Raw genomic sequence first — 27601 nt, forward strand, 5'->3', positions numbered from 1 at the left:
TGGTGATTACACATTTTACATATACTGGCTTAAGTGCACAATTTAGTCTGTATGTTTTGCATATTTAGTCAACATTCATAAATGAAATTGTTTCCGAGTCAGGGATTATAATCATTCATGTCTCCCCAATCATATCTTCTTATCAGTTTTGGCTATATTATGTGAAAAGTTCTAAGTGTTTGTATCAATGGAATCATAGAATCATGTACTTGAAGGGACTATTTTGACCCTCATCTCCAAACTCTCCTCCATACAAAAATAATAATCAAAGCATCCACGACAACTGACTTTCCATTCTTCGCTTGAATATAATCTATGTGGGGAAAACACCTTTATTTAATGTAGCTTCAATGTAAATCTGGTTTTCTGCAATTTAAACCCATTATTCCATATTCTACACTTTGAGTAGAATTAGAAAGATGTATACTTAATCACAGGCCTAGCATTTCCCAGCCTTCCCCTCTCTTATTTTTTATTTTCTTTACATTTTTTAGATTTATTAATAAATGAAGTTTCTCAAGAGGATGACGAGAAGAGGAATAAATGCTCAACTTTCCAAACTTTGGTTTTTTATTGAAAGAAAACTCTGAAAACTAACTGAAGCCAGACACACCACACCACACACACACACACACACACACCAAAAAGTCCAGACTTAATTGAATCTAATCTAATCTTAATTGAATTAACACAATACAATAGCAGAGTTGCCCTGCCTAGGCAGGAAACCCATACTATTTCAGAAAAATGGCTATCCAACATCTTTTTAAAGACTTCCAGTGTTGGAATATTCACAACTTCTGGAGGCAAGTTGTTCCACTGATTAATTGTTCTAACTGTCAGGAAATTTCTCCTCAGTTCTAAGTTGCTTCTCTCCTTGATTAGTTCCGCCCATTGCTTCTTGTTCTACCCTCAGGTGCCTTGCAGAATAGTTTGACTCCCTCTTCTTTGTGGCAACCCCTGAGATATTGGAACACTGCTATCAGGTCTCCCCTAGTCCTTTTTTTCATTAAACTAGACATACCCAGTCAGTTTCATTAAACTAGACATTCCCAATTGTTCCTCAAATGGATGCAGTCTGCCAGCCATTGAATTAGACTTTTAGTGAAAACTGTAAAGAAGTTGATGGACCTTACAAAAGCAGAACTCAACTCCTCCTAGTTTCTTGTTAGACTTTTGCAAACACTGTTTTCTAGATCCATGAAGCAGCTGTTCCGTGCTAGTTTTGTAGCCCAGTTAACTAAATCAGCTGCACAGCAATAGTGTACTGGCATCTATTCTTCAAACTACTCTGGTCCAAGCTACAAAAAAAGCAGAACTTCATAAAAAATCCAACCAAAGAAAACAAGGATAAATCAATAGGATCTTCCTAATTTCCTTCTCTCCAATGGTGGGAGGATCCATCTAACACTGACTTTTGAAGACTAGGATGATATGTACAAGCAGGCCAGTATTGGGAAAAATGTAATTTTTTTCTGTCAGTCTGTTTCTTTTCTCTTCTTTTAGACAAGAAACTATAATAAAAACAAAAGAAATACAATTTTTGTCAAGAGGGTTTTTTTAAAAAAAAACTGCCTCATTTTTATTATATGGTTGTGACTTCAAGTCAGTATTGACTCCTTCCAACAGCCTGGATTAGTTGCTGTAATTTTCTCAGTAAGATTTCCGAAGTGGATTGTCATTTCCTAGGGTTGAGAAACAGTGACTGGCATAAGGTCACCCAGCTGCCTTTATCCTTAAGATGGGGCTAGAACTTACATTATACTGATTTCTAGACTGGCACCATAACCACTACACCACACTGCCCTCCTATCTTCATCATATCAAAAGGTTTTTTTTTCCATATCCAATGATGACATTATTATTAATTGTATCTAATTTTATCTGAAATTTGAATATCTTTTATAAAACCAGATTGTAAATTGGTCTGTAGGCTTGAAAGTAATATAGTTTGCAATCTCTATGCTATAATTCCTATTAGCATTAGTTTCCACATATAGCAAAGAAATGATGAGATACCTTATTGTACAATGTACCAAGCTTTTGTCAAGGTGCATAATGACTATTACATAAGCATTATATAAACAGGTTTTTTAAACAATAGCAATAGCAATAGTTAGACTTATATACCGCTTCATAGGGCTTTCAGCCCTCTCTAAGCGGTTTACAGAGTCAGCATATCGCCCCCAACAACAATCCGGGTCCTCATTTTACCCACCTCGGAAGGATGGAAGGCTGAGTCAACCTTGAGCCTGGTGAGATTTGAACAGCCAAACTGCTGAACTGCAGTTAGCTGAAGTAGCCTGCAGTGCTGCATTTAACCACTGCGCCACCTTGGCTCTTTAATGATACAAAAGTATCATTAAAGATATACAACAACAACAACCAAAATTATCAAAATGGCTTTGAACAATCTTTCAAATTCAATATATTTTATATTTACCTCATGCTTTAATTCCCAGGATGTGAATTCAGATTGCAATATGTGACTTTAACTTTTCCTTCCCTCTCATGATCACATTGAATCTTTCTCATTGTGAATATGCATTTTATTTAATGCTAATTATCTTTCAGAGTGGAATTTTCTCTGTCTGAAGTTTAGTGAAGAAGGGAACATGTTATGTTATCAGTAACTGTCTCACTATTTTGCCCAATATACAACACAGTAGTAAGATTAGCACTTGTAGTCATGTCAATGAAATGATCAAAATGACTAAAATGAAATTATTGATGGTATTAGATTTCGCCATATGTTAAGCATGAGTTCTAGTTTTAAAATACTGTAAGGGTCCTGCATGTATATGAGAGGAGTCTTGAACTAGGGATACTGATAGTAAAGTCTTCATTCCACATGTTGTATCCTATTGCAATCCTCTGCATCACATTGTGGAATGCCTTCAAGACTCTATCTTTCTGGACAATCAAAAGACCTTCAAAATAAAAAACATATAAGAAATCGTATAAATCCAAAGATTTGTGTACCCAGCAAATTTTCATTCCCAATTTTCCTCACATATTTTTGTTGTGGGAAACACGGCACATGAAAGACAATATCTGATTGCCTTGCTTAGCAGGAAAGTTTCAAGATACCCAATCCATGGCTTTTACAGATTTTCTCTTTTACAAAGAGATTGCCACTGTTCATGCCACTTTATTTTACTGTGTCTTTGCTGATCTGAAAAGTATTTTTCCACCTATAGTTGAAGGGTTGACACAGAAGCTATTGCGATTCTGAAGCTGGAGTGGAAAAAAATGTCTTTCTCCCCCACCCCACTCTCTCGATCTGTCTCCTGTCAGGCGGTTGAGCTGCTTGACTGGTGAAGTGAGGGTGTGTCAGAAGTTCTGCCTTAATAATTTGATGGAGAGGAAGGAAAGAAAGTGAGAGATTGTACTGCTGTATATTAAATGATAAATGATGTGGAAGACAAGTAGCAGGGAGGTCAACCATAAAATTGGCTGTAGAGAGTGAAACAATTCAGTTTCATAGTGTAGGAAAATACACTGCAGTGACATTGGAAATATGTTCTTAGTCGGTGACAAAAATTAGACCTAATAACTTCACAGTGTGCCAGCCACTCAATTCTACTGGGTTAATAATTGAAATGTTCACTATTTAAAATGTTGCCTTCTTAACTACTATGGTTTTGATAAGTACTATATCAAACATTATTTATGTTAACTATCATCTCATGCCAGCCAGCTATTTCTGTTGATGTTATAATTAGTATCTCTGTCCTTCCTCATGAAATTGCTCCTACGAACCTTTAAACAATGGAAACTCTGTTATTGCAAGTCTAATGGATAAGGAGAATAATCAAGACATTTCTCTTTCTGGGATCCAGGATATGTCATGCATTTCTCTGAGAGGCCCATCAAGTCTTGCAAATATTTCATTCTGATTCTCAGGTTCCAAAGAAGCATATTTAGATGTAAACAACAGACAAGGCTAACTAAGTATGTAAATCAAAAGTAAACATAGGTTTATTACATTGGATGTCAGTGCTTATAGTAAGTAGATTTTGAAAAAGCAGGATAGAAATAGTATTGATACTTTCAAACTTTAGTATGGGAGAAGAGAAGACCATGGATAACTAGGAAATAGATTATCAAAAACATCAACTCAGAGTTGAGGTGCAAATTATCAGGCTCAAATTATCATACCATGTTTCCCTAAAAATAAGACAGGTCTTATTTTCTTTTGACCCCCGATATAAGCACTCTGTGAAGTTTCCAAAGGATGATCTAATTAATTTACGAGCCTCGAGACAAAGTTCAAAAGAAATCCAGTCATTTATTAGGAGCAACATTTTGGCATGTTCTTCTGCAGAACCAAAACTGATTTCGGTTAATGGTCTCTGAACTTTACCCCTATGTCTCCCCTCCCCTCAGTCTGTGTCACAAATCATACCCACCAACAAGGTGCTGCAGCAGGCTGTGAACTTTGTGCCTCACATGCCTGTTGTATAAATCTGAGACCCAACTCTGATCGAAGGTATGCATGGAATTCTCCTTCCCATGTCAACTTGATAATAGTCATGGAAACGCTTTACAAGTTGGCACACTTGGCCTTATTTTGGGGGAGATCTTATTATTTTTGAAGTGCAGGAAGTGGCAAGCGTAGTCACCTCGTGGCTGCTGCTGTGTTGTAATATTTTTGGGGAGGGCTTATTTTGGGGGGAGGACTTATATTTGGGAAACAGTACTTTGAACACATTACAGTATGTGGAGATCAAACTCCTTGGAGAAGTCTGTAATGCAGAGAAAGATGGAAGGAAAGACAAGAAGAAGACAACTAGCAGCAAGTTGGATAGACTTAGTTGCAGTGCACCATTGGAAGACCTGAAGGATTAGGTTGGGGAAGAAGTCCTGAAGAAAACCTGTCCTTACATGATATAAATGGAACTGAATTCTAGATTTGCTTTGGGCATAAAGCCATCTGGATGACTTTGAACAATCATTCTCTTTTTCAGCCCCAGGAACAAGACAAAGGCATTTTGAAAATGTTTCCAGGAAACTGCAGATATTTTTCTAGGCAGTTGTTAGGAGAGAAGACTGACTCCTAAGTACTTCTCTCCATATTATAATAGTACCAGTACAAATGACTATATTTATTTGCTAATCACATTAATTATTTTCCTATTTACCAGGTAATCCTGCAAAGCCCCTGTACTTATATTTTTAGTCAGAACTATTTTTTTAAATAGTTTTTAAAAATAGTGTATTTTCTTTTCCTATTGTAGTCTTATTTTTTTTTTCCTTGATCCATAACTCTTATTTTTTCCCCAAGAAATTTTCTAGAGCTTCTTTTATCATGCCGGCAGTCTTTCTTTCCCTCCCTCTATCTTTTTCTTTCACACATCAATCTCCTTTTCACATTATGTAACCAGTTTTTTTTTAAATCTGCCCTCTGCTGTATTTATGCAGGCATTACTGATCTGGTTACAATTATTTTTTCTTATTATTGTAAACTTAAATGTCACTGGATAGTAATCGGTTAAAAAATGTTAATAAATAAAAATATCTAAATTATTGCCATCTTGCATCTTTTACACAGAAATGTGTCATTATTTGCAGCAAAGCTCTTTGAAGCTCATTTTTGTGGCTTTATTAAAGAATCTGTGTACATTTCTTGTCCTGTCCCGTCCCCTCCTCTTCTCTCCTCTTTGCTTCATATGGAAGCCGACAGCAGATTATAAGGGAATCTGTAAACAAAAGCAACACCATTGCCTTAAATAAAGTTATTACAATAGAACCAAACTCAGATTCATAAAAGAAAACCTCCAAATAAATAAGCAGGAAAAAAATGTCTTGCAATCTTGCCTTAGCGTAATTGTCAAACCTATTTCCTTATGTGGGGGCTTCTTAATTAGGATATCACTGAGAAATCTTCTTTCTGGGTATCACATTATAAGCCAAACTATCATTGGACCACAAACAGAACCTCCCCAGTTAAGCTCAGTTTAGAAACAGGGTAGAAATATTAGAAAGAGGAGTTAGGATGGGAGAAGGTTTAGGGAAATGATAGGTGTCAAAGGATGCCAAAGAGAAGCCTGGACAGAAAGGACCTAGTGGATTGCCCTATTCAGGCTTGTGTAAACAAACTCTCCACCTTCTATGCTGTCTGGAATTCAGCTCATTGCCTATGCCTAGAAAAAATATTCAGAAGGAAGGAAGGAAGGAAGGAAGGAAGGAAGGAAGGAAGGAAGGAAGGAAGGAAGGAAGGAAGGAAGGAAGGAAGGAAGGAAAGAAGGAAAGAAGGAAAGAAGGAAAGAAGGAAGGAAGGAAGGAAGGAAGGAAGGAAGGAAGGAAGGAAGGAAGGAAGGAAGGATCCAGTGACCATGCTCTGACTGTGCTATGAGATTGGGAGGTATATTGCGTGAGAGCAGGAGAATAATCCTCAAACTGCTTTTGCCAGATCAGTTTATTTTCTTAGTTAGACATTTCTTTTTTCAATGTTACTCTAAATTCTTGTTTTGGACAGCTGAGGCTCAAAAGAATTGTTTTTGTTTTCAGCCCCTTTCATTGAAAGCTCTAGGGAATAGAGCAAATAAACTCTACATGTTAGAGACGTCAGTGTTTGCTTTTTGTTCTTTGTCAGCTCCACACCTTTCTTTGTATAAGGGTCATTTCCAAACATTCACAAGACAAAGTATCCCAGTTATTTGAGTTATATGCAGTACATTACAGTGAAATAATAGTTCTCAAATGACTCATAGAAATACATCGGTTAACATTCATTAATGATATATCTGGTTATAATTTTAATCAAAGGATGTGTCAGCCTCTGCTTTGCTGTTGCTTCGGCTGCCATGAAACGGTGAGGGAGGGCATGGTATTTGGGAGGGGTTACTCATTGTGCTGGAGGAAGGTTCTGGAGTTCACCAGTTGATCGGACTACGCATGCGTGGGAGTTTCCCGCCAGGACTAACAGCACCGACATTCCATCTTCGTGATGCCTTTTGAAGTTATCTTGCACCTGACACTTGGGAGAATTATGATTGGACTGTAGCTGTGATGCCAAGGGGTGGGGAATGGGCTATACTATATATCAATCGCTTTCGCGCCTAAATATTCAGAGTTGATCTAACTCTTAAATAGCATTAATTTCTGAGGATGTCATTTTAATTGGTCCCTCATCCTTCCTAGGAATGAAACCTCAAGTGTCATAGCTACCTCAAATGTATCCTATACCCATGAGAGTGAAATGACTCACACCATGCCAACCTGTGCTATCTCCCCAAGCCCTGAGGTTTTTCAATACATTTTGGACATATAATGGTCTAAACTGATCCATGGTTGCTTTGGGTGCCATGAATTTATCTCTTGTGTATGAGAGGTCACCTCAGCAAGGATATTGTTTTTCGAGGAGACAGATACAATTCTGATAGATGATTGCACTTTTTTCTCTCTTTCTTAGTCATAGATGGCCAAGCAAACCTGAGTCAAATCTGTTCCCTTCCCAATTCACCTAGCATATCTTTGTGGCATAACATTCTCTCACCCTTGATCATATAATAAATGGGTTTTATTTCTTACTTCAGTCTGAACATGCCATTGGATAAAAATACCATATGGTGGAAAGGAAGGTCAGCAGCATGGATGCCCTCAATGTCTGATGCTCTGGTAATAGCTGAATAAGCTCGGTTTGCTTTCACAAGGTTGCCTTGCAAAAGTCACAGAGATGTGGCACATTGACAAGAGTCTGGGGAGGCTACAGATGTTGTCTTCCTGCTGTGGCTGTTAACTGCCTGTGACAAAGTCATCATTGTAGAGTACATTTGATTGCGATTTGCTGGGTTATTGGGAGATTACCATGAAGCAAAGTATTGCTTTCAGATTAAACTATGGAAATCAGTTTTATTTCATCTCTAGGTATTAAAATTCAAGATTGCAGTAAAGCATTTATTTGTTTGTTTATTATTTATTTATTTATTTATTTATTTATTTATTTATTTATTTATTTATAAAATAAAGCTTCCCCCCTCCCTCCAGTTTGTCTAATTCAAAATCCACAGTAGACTGCATTGTGGTACTTTCACATTTGCTAACGTCTGTTTTAAGCAAAAGTTAAAATGTGAATGGGCCCCATGAAGTTTCTATTTTTGTTATATAATAAAAAAATCCTCACATAAGAAAGTTTCCACAACAACTGGATTTTAAAAATACACTAACAGCAGGATTATGGCCAATGTAGCTACACAACAAAAGAAAAAGAGGACGCGATTATTTTAAAAGGTTTCTGTAGCTATTCAAATGAATTAATATACTTGTATACATGCATACATATGAATATATATTGATTTTAATAGAACTTACACTGAAACAAATTTCAAAGTACAGCCTTAACTGTCTTTTTTTACTATACAAACAAAAAGCCATATAACTTAGAAATTATATGACATTGTTGTTTCCATAGCAACTAATGAACTCAGAAAGCAACCTCAGACATGGCCTTCATTGTCAGTATAAATATAACAATCTGTCATTAGAAGTGTACAACAATGGAAAAGTATTTAAGTCTGACACACACCTTACATATATGTATGTATATGTATGTATGAATATATATATTACACACACACACACACACACACACACACACACACACATGTAGATTTTCATGTGTGTAGGTATGCTGGTCTTGTATTCGGGTCTTTTCCCGTGTAAGATTGTAAGATATATCCTCATTGACCTTACAATATAGAATGATGTAGGATACACTCTACTTCATATATAGAATTCAAAATACCATTTGTTGTGCAAATTTAGAATATTTACATACAAATTACCACTACAAATATTTTATATATTTCTCTGTATTGACCAACTATAATTATGCACACATGACTTGCCCTTTGTTAGTAGATGCAACAGTAAAACTGGGTAACATTAGGCATACAATACCTGGAATTTGTTTACTAATGGGGGAAAGTATTTTGAATGACTTCCCTTTAATTTCTAAAAATAATTTGATTTCAAAGTGGGATCTATCAGGGTAGTGGTGAACCTTTTCGGCACCAAGTGCTCGAACCGGAATGCCCGTGCATGCACGTGCATATGCATGCGTCGGAGGGCCAGAAATCCAAAGACCGCCTGGCTAGTGCATGTATGCCTATGTTTTGGATGTTTTTCTGGACATTTTTCAGGACATTTTTGGCTTGAAAACAACTGAAAAATGGCCAAAAAACAACCCCAAATTGGCCTGAAAACAGTCTAAAAATGGCTCGGTAAACAACCTGTTTTGGGCCATTTTTGGCTGTTTTTTGCACCATTTTCAGACTATTTTCTTGTACTCCAGTGCCCACAAAGATGAGCTGTCCAGAATGCATGGTTGCGCCAGAAACCAGAAGACCAACTGGCAATGGTGCGCATGCCCACAGAGAAAGCTCCGTGTGACACCTCTGGCATATGTGCCATAGGTTTGCCATCATGGGGGTAGATCATCTTGAAAGGAAAGGAATCCAGATCCAGAACCTGGTGATCATTATAGGTTTGTGCATGCCAATTTTTTTTTTTAAAAAAGACTCTGTTGTATTTATCTTCAAGGCTTTGATTTCTTATTTACAGTATGTGGGCATTTTCCCTACAGCACTTAACAGGAAGAAAGCAGGGTTTTTTTCCCTGCCATTTAATAGTAAGTAAAAGACTTTCGAGAATAATTAAGGTGGCAGGGCAAGGAAAGTGAACTTCCTTTCTCATCAATCATCTTTTTTTAAAAGCCTCGAGTCACTGTGACCTTTCAATTTCTTCTTCAAAAATGATCGGCTGATAACAGAACGATTATATGGCCAAACAGAAGTCACCTTGCCAGTGAACGTAGTCATCATAGAGCTATGTATATTATTTCATGCTCACAAAATGTTTCCTCTGTGTGAGTGTATGCCCCTGTGCGTACAGACATATATTAACACGTACACGCACACATATATATCTATCAAATAGATATATTTGATCCCGACTACCTGGACCCCTTCCAGTCCGGCTTCAGACCTGGTTACAGCACAGAAACCGCTTTGGTCGCATTGACCGATGATCTCTGGAGAGCCAGGGATGGAGGCCACCCCTCCATCTTGGTTCTCCTTGACCTCTCGGCGGCTTTCGATACCATCGACCATGGTATCCTTCTGCGACGACTGCGGGAGGTGGGGGTGGGAGGCACTGTTTTGCAGTGGTTCTCCTCCTACCTCTCGGACAGGTTGCAGTCGGTGTTGGTCGGGGGACAGAGATCGACCATGAGGCCCCTAACATATGGGGTGCCGCAGGGGTCGGTCCTGTCCCCCGTACTATTTAACATCTACATGAAACCGCTGGGCGAGATCATTCGGAGGCACGGGATAAGATACCACCAATATGCGGACGATACGCAGCTGTATCTGTCCGCCCCGTGCCAACTCAATGAAGCGGTGGACGTGATGAACCAGGGTCTTGAAGCTGTTAGGGACTGGATGAGGGCTAACAAGCTTGTACTCAACCCAGAAAAGACCGAGTGGCTGTTGTGTTTCCCTCCCAAAAATTTGGCTAGTGTTCCACCACTCAGGCTGGGGGGGCAAATTTTACACCCCTCAGACAGGGTTCGTAACTTGGGAGTCCTCCTGGATCCACAGCTGACCTTTGATCACCACCTGTCGGCTGTGACCAGGGGGGCATTTGCCCAGGTTCGCCTGGTGCGCCAGTTGCGACCCTACCTGAACCGGGAGGCTCTCACAACAGTCACTTGCGCCCTCGTGACCTCTAGGCTGGAATACTGCAATGTGCTCTACATGGGGCTGCCCTTGAAGAGCATCCGGCGGCTTCAGCTAGTCCAGAATGCGGCCGCGCGAGTGATTGTGGGTGCACCTCGGTTCGCCCACATAACACCTATCCTCCGCGAGCTGCACTGGCTACCTGTTGATCTTCGTGTGCGCTTCAAGGTGCTTCTTACTACCTACAAAGCCCTTCATGGTAGTGGATCTGCGTACTTGGGAGACCGCCTCCTGCCAATTACCTCCTCTCGACCCATAAGATCGCATAGATTAGGCCTCCTCCGAGTGCCATCTGCCAGCCAGTGCCGGCTGGCAACTACGCGGAGGAGAGCCTTTTCAGTAGCAGCTCCGACCCTCTGGAACGATCTCCCCGTGGAGATTCGTACCCTCACCACCCTTCAGACCTTCCGCACAGCCCTCAAGATCTGGCTATCCCGCCAGGCCTGGGGGTAAGACCATAGTCTGCCCCCACCCGAATGTTGTATGAATGTTGCTTGGTTTTAATTATATATTGTGTTTTTATGTTATTGTATGTCTTCCCCTTCCATACAAGTTGTTAGCCGCCCTGAGTCCCCTCAGGGAAAAGGGCGGCCTATAAATAAACTCAACTGAACTGAACTGAACTGAACTGAAATATTTGGTACAAAACAAATTTCAATAAAAGTTACAATGATGACGATGCTATATAAAGTTTACATTTTAAAAAAGGGGGGGCGAATGAAAGAGAGGAATCTTCTGGTCAAGGTAGCACAGTATTATACTTAATATCTTTCACGTTCCTTTCAAAATGATAACTCAAATAATTATTTGATTGATACCACTAGAGCCAAAACAACTTGCCATTTTCTGCCTTGGCTGTGAGAGGACGAGAGGCTACTCTTAAAGAATTTGGAAAGACAGTAATCATTTTCCCCCAAGCTGTCTCCTGTAGCTTTGACTAAGAGGGATGATTCAAGGAGTTGTGGTAGAATATAGTAGAGATAAAGGTTCCCCTCACATATATTTGCTAGTCTTTCTTGACTCTAGGGGCAATGCTCATCTCCCTTTCAAAGCCAAAGAGCCAGCACTGTCCGAAGGTGGTTACTATTTTTCTACTTACATTTTTGCATGCTTTGAAAATGCTAGGTTGGCAGAAGCTGGGACAAGTAACAGGAGCTCACTCTGTTATTTAGCACTAGGGATTTGAACCGCCAAACTGCCCATCTTTCTGATTGACAAGCTCAGCGTCTTAGCCACTGAGCCACTCTGTCCCTAAATTCAAAACTGTTTCAGCTACTAGATATGAAAGCTCACCTGTCCCCCTGAGTTAACTAAATCAACATAAAAAAAGAAATATTACCTTAATGCAAACTCTTTGGTACAACATAAACCATCAGCAAGGCAATTAGCCTGATCTTTTACACATGACTAGGTTCCTATATAGCTCAGTTCAAGTTTCCTTTCAGCTGCTTCCATTTCGGGCCATCTACAGCTACTATAAGTGTCTAATTCTAACTATTTCCCGGTGCTCCTCAATTCCACCTTCTTCCCATTTTCTCCTGAAGAATCAACAAAGTCTCATGGAGGCTTTTGTATGGTCTTTGCTGATTTATATAATCAGAAAGATATTTCATTAATGAAGGAGATCACAACTTATTTTTCACTAGATTTCTTTCTTCCATATATTTTCTATGACACAAATAAATCGATATACTATGATGCAGTGGTGGGTTCAGAGCAGTATTCCCCGGTATGGGCATACCGGTGGTAGGTGGAAGTCCACCCACATTCCTTACTGCTTTTTGAGGGAAACGAGCCAATTGTGCACGCACTCACAAAATGCAGCACCTGTGCGACCTCCACCAAGCAGCTCAGTGTCACTTGGCAGTAGTGTGCCCATGCATATGCAGCACGCATGCCCGATGAGCATGCCCAACCCTGTCTCAGTGTACTGGTTCTGGCGGGATCCAGAACCCACTACTGCTATGATGAAACAAGAATATTTTGCATCCTCTCATTGACAGCGACTTGAGTCTTTCCTGCAACATACTTGCCTAGCTATACCATGTCTGTGAAATTTCTGATTAGTCTATCTGAGAATCCAAGTTAAAAAAGGAAATCAGTGATTTGATTTTGTGTCCAAATCAAGGAAACCTATAGCAGCATTTCATCAGGCACTGCAACAGGCAGAATTTGTAGAACTAGTTAAATTCAGTGGTTGATTATTCATGTCAATATCAGAGACCTCTATACAATCAAAACTTTGTAGGGAGGAAAGTTGATCCCTTCCTTCTTCCCCACACCCCGCAAAAGTGAACACATAGGCAAAAAGTCTATTGAATCTTTGGAGCTCTATAAAAATATCTCTGCAACAATTTGAAGGTACCTTACTAAAACAATATGTTGAAGTGACTTAAAGATTTGACATAACTGGCCAGTCTGAGATTTTGCATAACACTAATCCATGTTTTTCCTCTTTATGAAGAACAGAATGAAATGTCATTTCAGAAGCATGTTGCTAGTCATACCAGCAAATTTCTACTTTGCCGCTGTAACCAATGTATAGTTTTAAGGATTCTGCATAAATAAAATGGTGGGTGTTAAATTTATGGCTCATGATTTATGTGCCAATGCTCTAAATTAGGTAATATTCAATAATGAGAGCATGTCAGGTGATGTTTATAGACAGTCGTTGCAGTCTCTGTGCTTATTTATAACGTGAGCTAATTAGCCTTGAAATTGCTTTTTTACAAATATATTTCTACTGTCCATGTTCAGAGAGTTGAATCCTATTGCATATCTCCTTCTCGATGTAAGTTCAATGGCTCTTATTTCTAGGTATAGGAAATCAATGCTTTAATTAAAAAGCAGCATCTAGACTCTCTCCTTCTTGTCCTTTTGCTTTTGTCTAAATAAACAATTATAGTTTCAGTAAAGTTAGTTGTAGTATTTGCCAAGTTTACATTTTAAAGACAATTTCCTTTAGCCCTGTCAGAGACTATGCTTCATCTGAAATGTGCCCACCATTGAAATGGGAGGAAAGGACAGGGCCATCTGCAGGGCGAGTCAAAAAAGTCAAGAGGTGTCTGCAACAATTTGATTGAGCCCTGCCCTCTTTTACATGATATCATATAGTTGAAGGAATGACCAATTTTCCTTTTTGAAAGGAGTGGGTTGCTGCTGGTTTTACTACCAGTTCGCAACCCCTGTCCATGCACAGAACAATTTACAGTGAACTGCACATGCGCAGTCACTAAAATACAAAATGGAGAAGCCTAGAGGCAGCAAGGGAACCAGTTTGGGTGTGTGGCAGGCCTGGGTTCCTGCTGGGTCTGTGGCCCAGGCCTGACTTCCACTACTGGTTCAGTCAAACCGGGCCAAACCGGCAGCAACCCACCTCTGCTACCCATGCATATACCTGGAACAGATTATGTCATACTGAGGCCTTGTCAGCTGTGACCAGGGGGGCATTTGCCCAGGTTCGCCTGGTGCACCAGTTGCGCCCCCACCTGAACCGGGAGGCTCTCACAACAGTCACTCGGGCCCTTGTGACCTCTAGGCTGGAGTACTGCAATGTGCTCTACATGGGGCTGTCCTTGAGGAGTATTCGGCGACTTCAGCTAGTCCAGAATGCAGCCGCGCGAGCGATTGTGGGTGCACCTCACTTCACCCACGTAACACCTATCCTCCGCGAGCTGCGCTGGCTACCTGTTGATCTCCGGATACGCTTCAAGGTGCTACTTGCCACCTATAAAGCCCTTCATGGTAGTGGATCTGGGTACTTGAGAGACCGCCTACTGCCGATCACCTCCACACGACCCATTAGATCTCACCGTTTAGGCCTCCTCCGAGTTCCATCTGCTGGCCAATGCCGACTGGCCACCACGCAGAGGAGAGCCTTCTCGGTGGTAGCCCCGACCCAATGGAACGATCTCCCCGTGGAGCTTCGTACCCTCACCACCCTCCAGACCTTCCACACAGCCCTTAGAACCTGTCTATCCCATCAGGCCTGGGGCTAAAGATTGTAACCCGCCCGAATGGTATGAATGTTACGTTTTAATCATGTATTGTCTTATCTGTAAAAGTCTGTCTCCCCTTCCTTTTGATTGTGAGCCGCCCTGAGTCCCCCCAGGGAAAAGGGTGGCATACAAATAAATAAACAGAAACAGAAACACAGAAACAGAAACAGGCCTGACAATCCATTAACATGAAAAGAAAACAATATATTATTTATATACTTATTGTTCAAATCTAGTTGAGTTGCTTCAAATCTAGGATCAGAACTAGCAGCTTCTTTAAGCAGGGAGTTGCTGGCTGAGACTATTCTATACTGCAGAGTGTACCTGTGTAGTTCAGCTAGATGTTAGAAATTTAAAGAAAAAAAAACATTTTAAAACTGTTTCTTACGTAATGCATTTCTCAAAAGTTACTTGCCCCATAATTCTTGGTCCATAGTTAGAAAGAAGAATTAGCACTACTTGTTGAAATACAAATTTCAGATTCACACATTGTGTTAGGTTTTGCTATAACGGGAGTTAAAGCATGATTTTGTAATTTTTTTTAAAAAAAATATAAAAGTAAAATTTGAATATGTTGACCTACTTATGTTCTGAAATATTTATTGATACACTGTTTGCTTTGTTTGTAAATATCATAGGGTAATTAGGTTCATTCTAAACTTTAAAAAATAGTTGGCAAGCTTGATAAATCTTTTTTCTAGGCTGGTTATGTTAAAACAAAGGAAGAGTAGTATAGACAATTTTAAAAATGTCAAACTATAATTTATTTCATGAGTGCTGGAAACTTAAACCAGGGGTGTCAAACTCATGGTGTCACATTGTCATCACGTGACATATCGTGACTCCCACCCCCTTCGTTAAACTGGGGGTGGGCCAGCACATGATGCATTTGGTCCATGGGCCGCAGGTTTAACACCCCTGGCTTAAACAAATAGTGTCCACAGCTTGTGTTGTTTTAGCTTTTTTTACATGCACATCAAATAAGAATGAGGGAAGCAAACAAATTAAAAATAGCACAACCCATTTGCAGTGGTGTCAATCCAGCTAAACTCAGTATTCCCCCATGTTCTTCAGCTGCAGCCACAGTCAAGTCCTAGTTTTGTTCCCAAAGTTCAGCAAATTTCTCTTTGTTTTCAGCTGCTAAATTCTCTCCAAACTTGACATTCAACTTTTGTAGCGAATCAGTCTCAGCTAGAGACTTGGATTTGGAAGGCTCTAAAGATAAAGAGAAGAGACATAATGTCCTCCTTTTAACCATTCTCTCATGTCAACCTTTCAACAGCAAAGCCACAGGAAACCCCAAGTCTTATGCCTCTTGAGACCCGTAATCCTCTGGAAGATTTCTTTTTAAAATTACATTAAGCTTTTGTTATTATCTTCAAATGCTTCCATGCTTTCCCTTTCTGGAAACAGATAACCGGAAAAGAGGTTCACAGAACATTAATCTGAAGGCAGGAGAGGATCTTCTCTTTCCAGAGTGTAACCCTAAAGAATATTTGACAAAAGTCATGCCCCAGAGTCATCATGTCAATGAATGATGTTGTATTCAGCACTCATTTTCATATCATGGAAAGAAAATGGAAGATACTAACCACATCCTTTTCAAATGTGTGCTTTTCTGCATCTGCTCATTCTTTAGCACAATTTTTTTTTTATTCTAATGATGCCTTTAGTCTTTTCTGTTCCTGAACACAGAAAACAGTTTGGTTTATATGGAATAAAAAAAGGCCCTTAGATTATTTTCATTTGATTTAAAGGAACAGCTGAGCTATAACATGCAAACTGTTTTTCCACTGATGCATAAAATGTTAGGGCAAACAATTAATATGCTCTTCCTTTCTTTAACTCTCTAAGGACTGATATGCTTTTGAAAAACAATGCTTAGACAATAGCCTTTTGTGCTTAATGAGAAGAAAAACAGTATGTGTGGAGGGAGAAAAAAATTGAATGCTGATTTTACTTTAGCAAACAGAAAACTCAACTAACTGGCTGGTACTCAATCTTATGTCACAATTACAATGGTAGGACTGACAGCAATTTTTTAAAAAAGAAAACTGTTAGTGTGAATGACACAGTGATAACAGTCCTCAATTTATGATCAGGTAAAATACAGGTAGTCCTCAATTTACGATCAGGTAATTACAGGTAGTCCTTAATTTATGACCACAATTAAGCCTGGAATTTCTGTTGCTGAGGGAAACATTTGTGAAAGTGAGTTTTGCCCCATTTGGTGACTTTTCTTGCTACAGTTGTTAAGTGAATCACTGCATTTGGTAAATTAGTAACATGTTGCTAAGCAAAACTGCCGACCTTTGTTTCTCAGAAGATTGCAAATGAAGGTGATCACATGACCCCTGCACACTACAACCATCATAAATATGAGAAAGTTACCAAACATCCGAATTTTGATCACGTGACTATGGGGGAATGCTGTAATGGTCATAAGTGTGAAAAACGGTCATAAGTGACTTTTTCAGTGATATTGTAATTTTAAACAGTCACAAAATGAGCTATGGTAAGCCGAGGACTATCTGTACTATCAACACAAGTTGAATTCTTCTCCCATCCATACATCTTTCTCTCTGTGTTGCGTAAGCATGTAAAGAAGCTGTTAGACCTATCTGGCATCTTTTCCATTGCTATTTTCTTTTGCCTGTTTCCGTTCCTGAAAACAAAATGCATTCCGACTGGAACCAGTGAGAAATATAAAGTTCTCTACAAAAATCTCAAATATGCTTTTTCAAGAGGCAACTGGACTTTCTGGTTTTTCTTTGAAGATGTTTCACTTCTCAGCCTACAAACTTCACATGGCAAGATATTAAGAAAAATACTCTAGCCTTCCTGGATTGTGCAGTACACATTGAGGAAGACAGAAGCCGTTGAAGTTTATGAAACCCCCCACACACAGATCAATATTTACATTTTGATTCTCACCACCCACTTGAGCACACAATGGGAATCATCAGAACCCTTCACCACCGAGCTAAAAGGCTGCCTCCCAGCAAAGATGGGGGGGGGGGGAGGCAAAAGAACTAAAACACATCAAGGAAGTCCTCAGAATATGGGGCTATTCCAAGTGGACCTTCATCAAATCTAAAAAAAGACCTTACAGCAGTTCCTCCATAACAGACAACAAAGAAAACAATACACAAAGCAATGTTGTCATTCCATATGTTGCAGGAATGTTGGAAAAACAAAGGAGGATCTTCAGCCAACACAACATATGCGCACACTTCAAACCAGAGGTGAGTTGCCCCCAGTATGGCCCGGTTCAGCTGAACCGGTAGTGGTGCACAGAAGCATAGCACAATGCACTCATGAGCACGAGCAAACTGGCCGTAAACCAAGCAACCAACCACTGCTTCACACCCAAGAATACACTAAGGCAGAAGATTGTTCACCCCAAAGATAAAACACCCAGACACAAACTGAGAAATGTGATATATGCAGTACAATGAAGTGAGCCATGTATAGATCTGTACATTGGGGAAACACAAATATTGGAAATGATTTATATCTTCAAGAGTTAATAACCATTGGCCATACTGCCTGGGAATTCTATTCTGGGACTTGATGTCCCTAAAGATCTCAAGTAAACCAACCTGGGAAAAGATAAAAATAATTGTTGGATCTATCCACAGAATTTCCCTATAGTTAATACTACTGTACTTTTCTGACAATGTCAAATCACTTAAACAGGATCCTAAGGAATAAAAAATGGAAATATCTGCAAATATCTATGCACTGATAATCATTGCTTACACTCAACTGAAAAGTTAGAAATCTTACACATCTTTGATGAGGTCAGGAATTCGGGTCAATTGGTTATGAAAGCTGGACAGGCAAAACCTTCTGAGTATATCAAGAATGTGCTAGAATTAGAGATATGTCTTGGGAAAAGTAAGAAGAATGAAAAAAAAAAGACACTCCGGTCCCAAAATTTCTTCCTAGTTTATGTTGAATCTCCATGTGTTAATAAATGTCCTTTCTGAAATCTGAACATTTGGGGAAAAAGATTTATTTAATGATAAAACACTTTTGGTTTTACACAATTATTACTGAAGTCTAAAATAATCTTATCAATGGCTACTGATGTTTATTTTTATTTTTGTTTGTACATCAGAGTTTAAAGAGTTGCTTGGTGGGTGTTCGTTTTATTGATGTTTCATATTCAATCAGATATTCCATGTATGTTCTTCAAGAACAAAGACAATGTAACAATAATGTGTTAATTCAGAGCCCCTTGGTAACAACCATTCTTTAGAAATAAATTCATTAGAAGAATATAATGTATTTCAGTGAACTATGTTTAAAGAATTTTAAATTAGCCCAGAGATTTCAGTAAAAAGAAAAATCTAAATACCTTGTACCTTTGGTTTGAAATACAAAAAGAAAAACACATACAAAAAATACAAAACTCCCCCCAGAAAAGAAAAGAAACAAAAGAAGACAAAACATAATACAATGTATATAAAAAAGCTCAGATTTTTAAGAATATAATTAAACTTTGGCCACTTAAATTATATTGACTACTATTTCCATTACATTGTTAAAAAAAAGTAGTCATAAGCAAAAAAGAAACAGCTAACATTAATCCAAGATTGTAAATCTGGTATAGCACTCTTTGTAAAATAAGTAATAATTTTTGCTGTACCTTGTGCTTGATAAATCCAGTTATTCATTATATATATTTTAAAATTGCATTTACATCTTAATAATTTATCAATCTACCTGAAGTATTTTAAAACATTTAAGGAAATCCATCTATGACATTCTTGAAGTATTCATTTTATCATCTGTAATCTTTTCTCACAAGCTTATTATATATATATAGATTTCCATAGATATATTAAAGTCTAAAGGAAATTTACCTCAGTTAAATGAATACCCCAATAATTTATGAAAACTCTTGTACTATATCTCTGTCACATTGTTTATCAGAATTTGCAAGCAAGTGTTTCATATTTTGTGTGAATCAATTTCTAAAGCTTTTAACTCTGCATTTTCTAGACATGAGAATCAAAATTGCTTTGTCTCCAAAAATATTGGATCATAATATCCACTGTATTTATTATTCATATTAACTGAGCTATCCTAAAATATTTTTTTAAAATATCTGGTATGTAACTCCACATAGTTTTTCTACAATATCACATTTTTAAATATTTTCTTTTGTGGATCAGGAATAAATTCTTTTGGGTATCTCCCAGTTGAGGAAAGGGTTGATTCTTTTTTTCTCTGTCTTTTTGATTTTGAGCTCCTAATTTATCACAACAGAGGCGTAATTTAAACAAAAAGAGGCAAATGGCTTTTTTTTTGCTTGTATAAAGATGTGTAAAGATATGAGAGAAGTCTGAGAATGCAAATTCAGCAAATTGTTATAAACACCATTAATCTACTTGTTTTGCAATCCAGCTTCTAAATATACTTTATCCTTTTGTGAAGCCCAGATATGATATCAGAGAGACATAGAATGCTACAATAAATGGAATGGGCATTGGTGACAAAGTCCCAGTGCATAAAACCACACACAAAAAATTGTCAGTTACCCTATTTGTAATTGTTTTATAATAGTGGAGCTATTAGACAAGAATTTGAGGACCTCACTTAGATGCAAACAGGAGATCATCTAGGTCAGAGGTCCCCAACCCCCCACTCCACAGTATACCAGAAAGGGGTCTGTACAAACAAGTGAGCCCCATCTGTGGGATGCAGGCAGCACATGAAATCATGCCTCCTACAGTCTGCAGAAAAAAACCCCTCTCCACAGAACCTGGTGCCCAAAAGGTTGGGGACCACTGAACTAGGCACAACACAATTGATTTATCTTATGTTATTATTAGTATATAATAGACCAGTGATGGCGAACCTATGACACGCGTGTCAGTGCTGACACGCGTAGCCATTTGGGGTGACATGCACAGGATTTCATGTGATTCATCCTCGGCTCCTGCACGGCCGCCGAGGATGAAAGAATCTGTGCTGGAGGAATGGGGGGGGGGCCGGGATGTGTGATCTCCCCCGCCCACACTCACTTACTGTATCACCGCCGCCCCTTTCTGAGCGCAGGGGCTGCTGGTAAGGCGTGCGTGCCGTGCGCACACACGTCATCAGCGCGGCGAGGGAGGACCCGCAGGAGAGGAGCGCGGGAACAGTGCGCTGTTTATTTATGAAAGGCTCTACAAATTTAAACTCTGCAAGTTTGAGCATTGCTCACTCCATAGCTCAGCATGCAAAGGCGCTTAATGAGGGAGAATTTATTAAAGAAACTCCCCTAAGATGTGCGCCAGTTCTATTTCACGATATGCAGAATAAAGATGCAATTATTAAGAGAATATCTGAGTTCTCTTGGGGCGGGCTGGAGCGGCATGTTGATGAGGACGTGGAGCTGGAAGCAGCCGACTCCACAGCCCTGGTTCACGGCACCTCAAACAAGTTCAATAATATCAAGGGCAACATATGAAATCGACTGATGAACAAAGAAGTTACTAAGCAGGTATGTTAAATAATTTGTTTTTGGTTTATTAAATACAATTATATATTGCAATTATACATTTTTGTAGTTTAAACTATAAATTGCGCAAAATTATGTTTTTGTCGAAGTGACACACAACGCGAGTTATGCTCGATTTTTTGCCGATTTTTGACACACCACGCCAAAAAGGTTGCCCATCACTGTAATAGACCTTACTTCTCAAAAATGGAATATAAGTTTATAACACCAGTGTTTATAATAATATTTATTACTTTTTTATGATGCCTTAATTTCTTAGGTGAAAGCTTGTTAAAAAAAAGTCTAGTAATGACAATACCAACATTTTAAAAGGAATAATCACAAGGGTTGTCTTTTCTTTAAGTTTCCCTTCCTTGTATAGTCTATTATCAGACCTCTAGTGACAGCCTTCATTGTATCCCAAAGATTATGCATTGATGTATCTTCTTTCCTATTCTCTTTAAAGAAGAAGAAGACTGTACATTTTTATACAGTCTTTTTCTTTCAATATAGTATTATTTAATGTCCATTTAGATCTTGTCCTTTGGCCTTTCCATTTAATTGTAATTGGATTGTGGTCTGCCCAAGTGGTCTCCCTTTCTTTTTCTATTGTTATAGGTGTCTCTTTCAAATGCCAGTTTATGTTTAAGTGACTTCTGGTTTGCTCGGAGGGTCATTTGAGTGCTCCAAAGGCTTCAGGAACTTCTGCTTTTTGTCTCGATTGTAGGTGCCTCCAGTAGTTGTGCCACTAATTCATCTTTTCCAGTTTTCTCAGCTGTTTCTCTGAATATTCTGCATAGAAAGCTTCTGTCTTATCAATTGTATCTATCCTGTATCTTTGTCCTTGCAATGTAAATAATAGACCTTCTGGTATGAGCCATCTGTAATTAACACATTTTTAAATCAGAACTTTAGTCAAAAAATGATATTCTCTTCTCTCTCACTCCTCTCGGAATTTGTTTGAGAACTACAATCTCCTTGCCTTTACATTCTAATTTTCTATCTCTCATTTTCTATAGAATTTGTAGTTTGATTGTTTTCTTGGTAAATCTTACATGGACTTCCCTTGGAAGAGCATTTCTCATTGCATACCCTGTATGTACTAAGAACGCTTCATCTATGCCATCCATCATTTTCTCCTGGTATATCTCTAATATATTTGTCAATATCTCGGATATTATCTGTGCTAGGTTCTCTCCTCTTTCTTTTTCTATGGTTTGAAATCTAAAAAAAAATTCAGACCTACCCATCTCCCATCTTAATATTCCACTGCTCTCCCTTTCCATGTCACTCAGTCTACTGTCTAACTTCTCAGCTTTCTTCTCTTGTTGAACTTTTTCTTAATTTTTTTGAATTCTGTCTTCATATTTCAACATCCAGTTGTGCATTTTTCCTTCCATTTTGTCAACTTTTTGTACTATGCTTTGACTTTGTTGTTCTATTGTCTCCATTCTTTTTTCTATACTCTCAGATGTCTTTACAATGGTGTCTAACTTTTCATCCTTGCTATCAACTCCTGCTTGCAATTTCTGTATTGCTTGCATGATTGCCTCTAAGTTTACTCCTTTCTCCTTTTCTTGCTGAAGCATTGACTGTATTGACCCTCGGATGGTCATTTTGAGTGCTCCGGAGGCTTCAGGGAAGCCTCCTGAAAGTCCCTGAAGCCTTTGGAGCACTCAAATGACCCTCCAAGCAAACCGGAAGTCATTTAAACATAAACAGATTTGAAAGAGACACCAATAACAATAGAAAAAGAAAGGGAGGGAAGAAGGAAGGAAAGGAGAGGAGGAAGGAAGTAGAGAAGGGAGGGACAAAGGAAGGGAAAGGAGTGGAGGGTGGAAGGGAGAGAAAGAGAAGAAGAGATAGTAAGAAAGGAAGAGGAAGAGTGGAGGAGAGGTAAGGGAAGAAGAAAGAGGTAAAGAGAGGTGGGTGTAAGGGAGAGAAAGAGAAGGAGAGGAGAGAGGAAGGGAGAGAAAGAAAAGAAGAGAGGGTAGGAGTAGGGGAGAGGTAAGGGGAGGAAGAAGGGGAAGGAGAGGAGGAAGGAAGGAAGTAGAGAAGGAAGGTAAAGAGAAAATAAAAGAAAGGAAAATAAGGTGGTGTTACAACAGGCCCTAGGGATGGTAAACAAATCAATCCAAACTATACCTTATAACCTTTTAAATGGAATAACAATAGTATAAGAATGGCAAAGCAAAAGAATAACTATGTGAATATATACCTATAATTGTATGTAAGAGAATAAATGACAGTAAGAATATAAAGCACAATATACGTAAAAAATATTTGGTTATAAATAGCTAAGTATAAATAAATATAGAATTGTACATAAAAATGGATAACGAATAAGGAGATCATGAATGAAAGATAGAAATGTATAGAAGGGAAAACACTTACTGCAAAGAAACCAATACGGAACTGCTGTATGATATACGATGGAACTTCTTGTTCCTATGTTGTTTTAAATCATGTGTCTGTTTCTGTTGATGTGTTTATGTGTTCAAAATAAAAAATTTAAAAAATAAAATTAAAAAAGCCTCTGGAGCCTGGGGAGGCCAAAAAAAGCATGCAAAAAATGGGGGGTCGCGCCTGTAGTGCGCACATGTGCACTGGGGGGGTCGTGCATTGCATCATGGGTGCAGCATGCCCACACATGACTCCCCCTGTGCTCCCCCCACTTATGGCACATGAGCCAAAATAGGTTTGCCATTGCTGATATAATTTCTTTTGTCTTTGTTCTCTGGCCCTATCTACTGGCAGAGGCCAAATACCAGGCTGTATTGTTTGGAAATTGACCTGGCCCTTTAAGGGTTATCTACCCATCAACTCTCACTCCAAAAACAAGGGCATCCTGGGAAGCTGGACTCCATTTCTTTTAGCATTGAAAGGAAACAGAAGCACCAGGGAGAATCCAACCAAATCCGTGGCATATATTAATCTGAGGTCCACATCGCATACACACAGCATCATTGGTGAGATTTAGATTTATCTATATTTGCTAATTGTTGTGCTCACCAGCAATGCTTATTTTGTATCTTATTGTGTGTATTTCTATTTTTCCAAGTTTCACCCATCCTGTTCCTTTAATAAAGTTTTTCAGCTACAGAAAAAATTCCCTTATGACTTTTGTCCATGACTTCTACATTAATTACAGGGGTGGGCTTCAAATATTTTAGCAAGGGGTTCTCTGTTGCTGGGTGGGCATGCTGCTGGTGGGCATGGCCTAGTCATCCTCTTGCACCATGGCGGGGGAAACATTTTTGCCCTCCCCAGGCTCCAGAGCCTTTCCACCAGCCTTCAGGCGGTCGGAAATCGGCCTCCCAAGGCACTGGAGGCCCTCTGGAAATGGGCCTGTTTCTGACCTTCCCCAATTTCTGGTAGGTTTATTTTTCACCCTCCCCAAGCTTCCATGTGGGGATCTGCACCCAAAACAGGTCAAAACAGGACTCTTGGGAGGAGGGTCAGGGTGGATGGCACCAGCCAGGAGTGGGATTTAGGGGTTCTTTGAACTGCACATAATCTTAGCTAGAGGTTTCCTGAACCCCTGCGAATCTTCAGCAGCTCACCCCTGATTAGTTACAAACTACAGACTGTTAATCAGGTTTTTACCTCTGGACTGGTGTTTGGAAATGAGATGGTTTGATAAGGGATTCCCTTTTTTCTGTCTATGGACTACAACCCTGATTTTTTCCCCACCTCGTGTTCTTTGAGTTGCAAGGGCAAGGAGGGGAAAATATCATCAAAACTCATTGTTGTCTAATTTAAATAACACCCCTATTTCAGGTTCTATGTTGTTTTGGCTGCTATTGTCTATCACAGGCCATAGAAGATTAGCATGCTCCCAAGTGTAACACAATCATGTTTCAAGGTCAAAACATTCAATGTGCCAGTTGCTGACATAAAAGGAATGAAACATTGACTTCTTAGTCATAGGGAAATGATACATGAGTAATGAGAACAAGCATAAAAGTATGAATCAGCTATAATCACCTAGTAAATATATTTAGGATAGCACTTAAATGATTTTAGGCTTTAGAGCCAGGAGAGCGATATGCCTTTAGTGATGTCAGTGCTCTTTATATAGCCTTACACACAAACTGCTGCCAGTGGCACTTTCAAAGGTGCTTGGTGTCATCCATAATAAGTTTGCATTCTAAATAGAACCATTTTTCCCCCTTCTGCCACTTTTAGCTCTGCAGGTTCATAAACTCAATCACTCTGAGTTTTTTTCTTTTTTCTTTCATTCATCACCACCAGCAACAACTATCTCCTGAGAGTAGGAAACACATTGAGAGTCTGAAATTAGTTCTACTGGTGATGATATATGATGCAGGGAAATGACAGCTTGATTGCCATAATAATGAGGCTGCTGGATGTAATTTCCTCCATTTTTAAAAAAACTAATGCAATTTAAATTCTAGTGGTATTCCTGTTGTGCATTAATTCAGCAAACCCACTCAATAGACTAAGAAAATATTTATTTTTATTTTAAGGTATTAGTGTTGTAAAAATTATACCTGGGGGATATACTTATCTCAAATCTCCTTATACTACATATGTATGTTTTACTACCATACTTCCACTACTTTTTGAATTTTTACTTGTACTTCTAAATATTATTCTGTACACAAATTCATTCATTTTCAAATGCAAATAAAGTAGAAGTTATACAGAAACCTTACTGTAGCTCAATGCAATTTAAAATAATTTCAACAGAAGGTAGTTTAGGAATATTCTTTGAGCAGAGAAATACTTGAGGTCCATGGAGGAGCGGTCATTGTTTTTGTTGTTATTTTATCTGAACTTGTAACCGTGAAGGATGATTCACACTTTCAATGATGCCTTTCAACACAAAGCATCTCAGAAGAAAATTCAGTGTCAATGAAACATATGATAGGATAAGAAGTAACAAACAATTAAAACACCACTTGAATGCCATTGGCAGTGACAAAATCATCATCAGTCAATTGCAGAAAGCAACTACACTGCGAACATCCTGTGACAATACATCTAACACCACCAAACATCAACATCTGGCTATCCCAAGTCCTTGGGAGGGATTCAATAGGTGGGTAGAAAAAAATACCAAATCCAATCTGACTGCGTGACTAACCATAATGTTTTCAAATGAAAACTGAGATATATTTTTAAATTGCATTAGCTGGAAGTAAATTTTATAGTCATCTTTTAAGAAATTCTAAAAACAAATCTGATTAACTTGCTGTTTGCTCTCTTGCTGTTTGCTCTGGATAGTTGATGGGATCAGGTGGTATTCTCTGTCAGATTTATCAATAAGTTGTCAATTGAAGCCGTGATATAGTTCTCTGTGTTAAAAATGTTTCAGAAACTTCCAGCCAGGAAGTCATAGAATAAAGGATGACAGAGACTGTAAAGGAGTAATTATATTTCTGGAGGATGGAATAGAAGGAGGGAACTGCAACAACACAAAACCCCAAGATGATTTATTTGGCTGCAGCAAGTTATTGGCAGTAAGATCAATTCAATATAGTGGAACCTGTTGTCAGTTTCTTTCCTTTGAACCGTTGGAGTACTCACATTTCAAAAGCCAGATAATCATTGTGGGAGGAGATTTGGGAGATACCCACTTTGTCCTTTTCCATTCTTCATACATATGAACTAATCAACCTTATCCATTCATTTGTAATTTTCTGAGTTTTATTTTTGACTTTAATTCTTTCTTCATATTGTAGGAAGATAACACCCACCCTTCTCCTAGAAAAATGAAATATTCTAGGAAATATTAAAAAGGCAGAATATTATATCTTCCTGGATGAGAAAAGAATAAACATGCTCTTGGAAAGCAGCCCCCACCTTTGCCAATAACCGCAGGAAGTCTGGACCAGCTCAGCTACAACACAAAAGACATGGCCTCCAGGACATAATAGGACCCATCTAGGAACAGAACTCACCACATGGCACCTGGGAAGATTACATCATCCAGCAAGGCTCAACCAAGCCTGGGAAACAGACAACCTACAAAGTTACCCCTGCATGTTCCCATGTGAGTCTGACAACCAATCAGAATACAAGCTCCAACTCAAAAGCCCAAAGATGGCATAAAACCCAGGCACTCCGCATCTCTTCCCTTTTTTGCCCAGGACCTCAAACTATGTAATCCTGTCCATCATTAAAACATCTTTCCAAGCAGCTTCCATGTTTCCAGTGTCTTTCTCCCCACTTGGAAATGAACCCAGATGGACATTTCTTCCAACAATATATTTGTTTGAGGCTTGATCTTCATTCATACTGTATGATCAAAACACCACAGCGCAGTACTGTAGTAATCGTCACATACATTGGTACTCAATCCATATACATTTAAGCACTTATTCTTTTTCTTTAATCGCACA

The 27601-nt window shown here is 38.8% G+C and overlaps 1 long non-coding RNA gene across 2 annotated transcripts in view; it reads left to right on the top strand.

Annotated features, from left to right (window-relative positions):
* The window catches only part of LOC148049245 (uncharacterized), a 92704-nt gene extending 65357 nt beyond the window's left edge, over window positions 1-27347 (top strand). For both annotated transcript variants that reach the window (XR_015695399.1, XR_015695400.1), the window contains exon 3: window positions 26942-27347. This is a non-coding gene — a long non-coding RNA (uncharacterized LOC148049245). The remainder of the gene's footprint in view (window positions 1-26941) is intronic.
* Window positions 27348-27601: the final 254 nt, after the last annotated feature.

Source organism: Thamnophis sirtalis, unplaced genomic scaffold (assembly GCF_051295495.1).
Source record: "Thamnophis sirtalis isolate CommonGarterSnake01/CBP01778 unplaced genomic scaffold, rThaSir2_p1.2 scaffold_2, whole genome shotgun sequence".
Classification (NCBI taxonomy): Eukaryota; Metazoa; Chordata; class Lepidosauria; order Squamata; family Natricidae; genus Thamnophis; species Thamnophis sirtalis.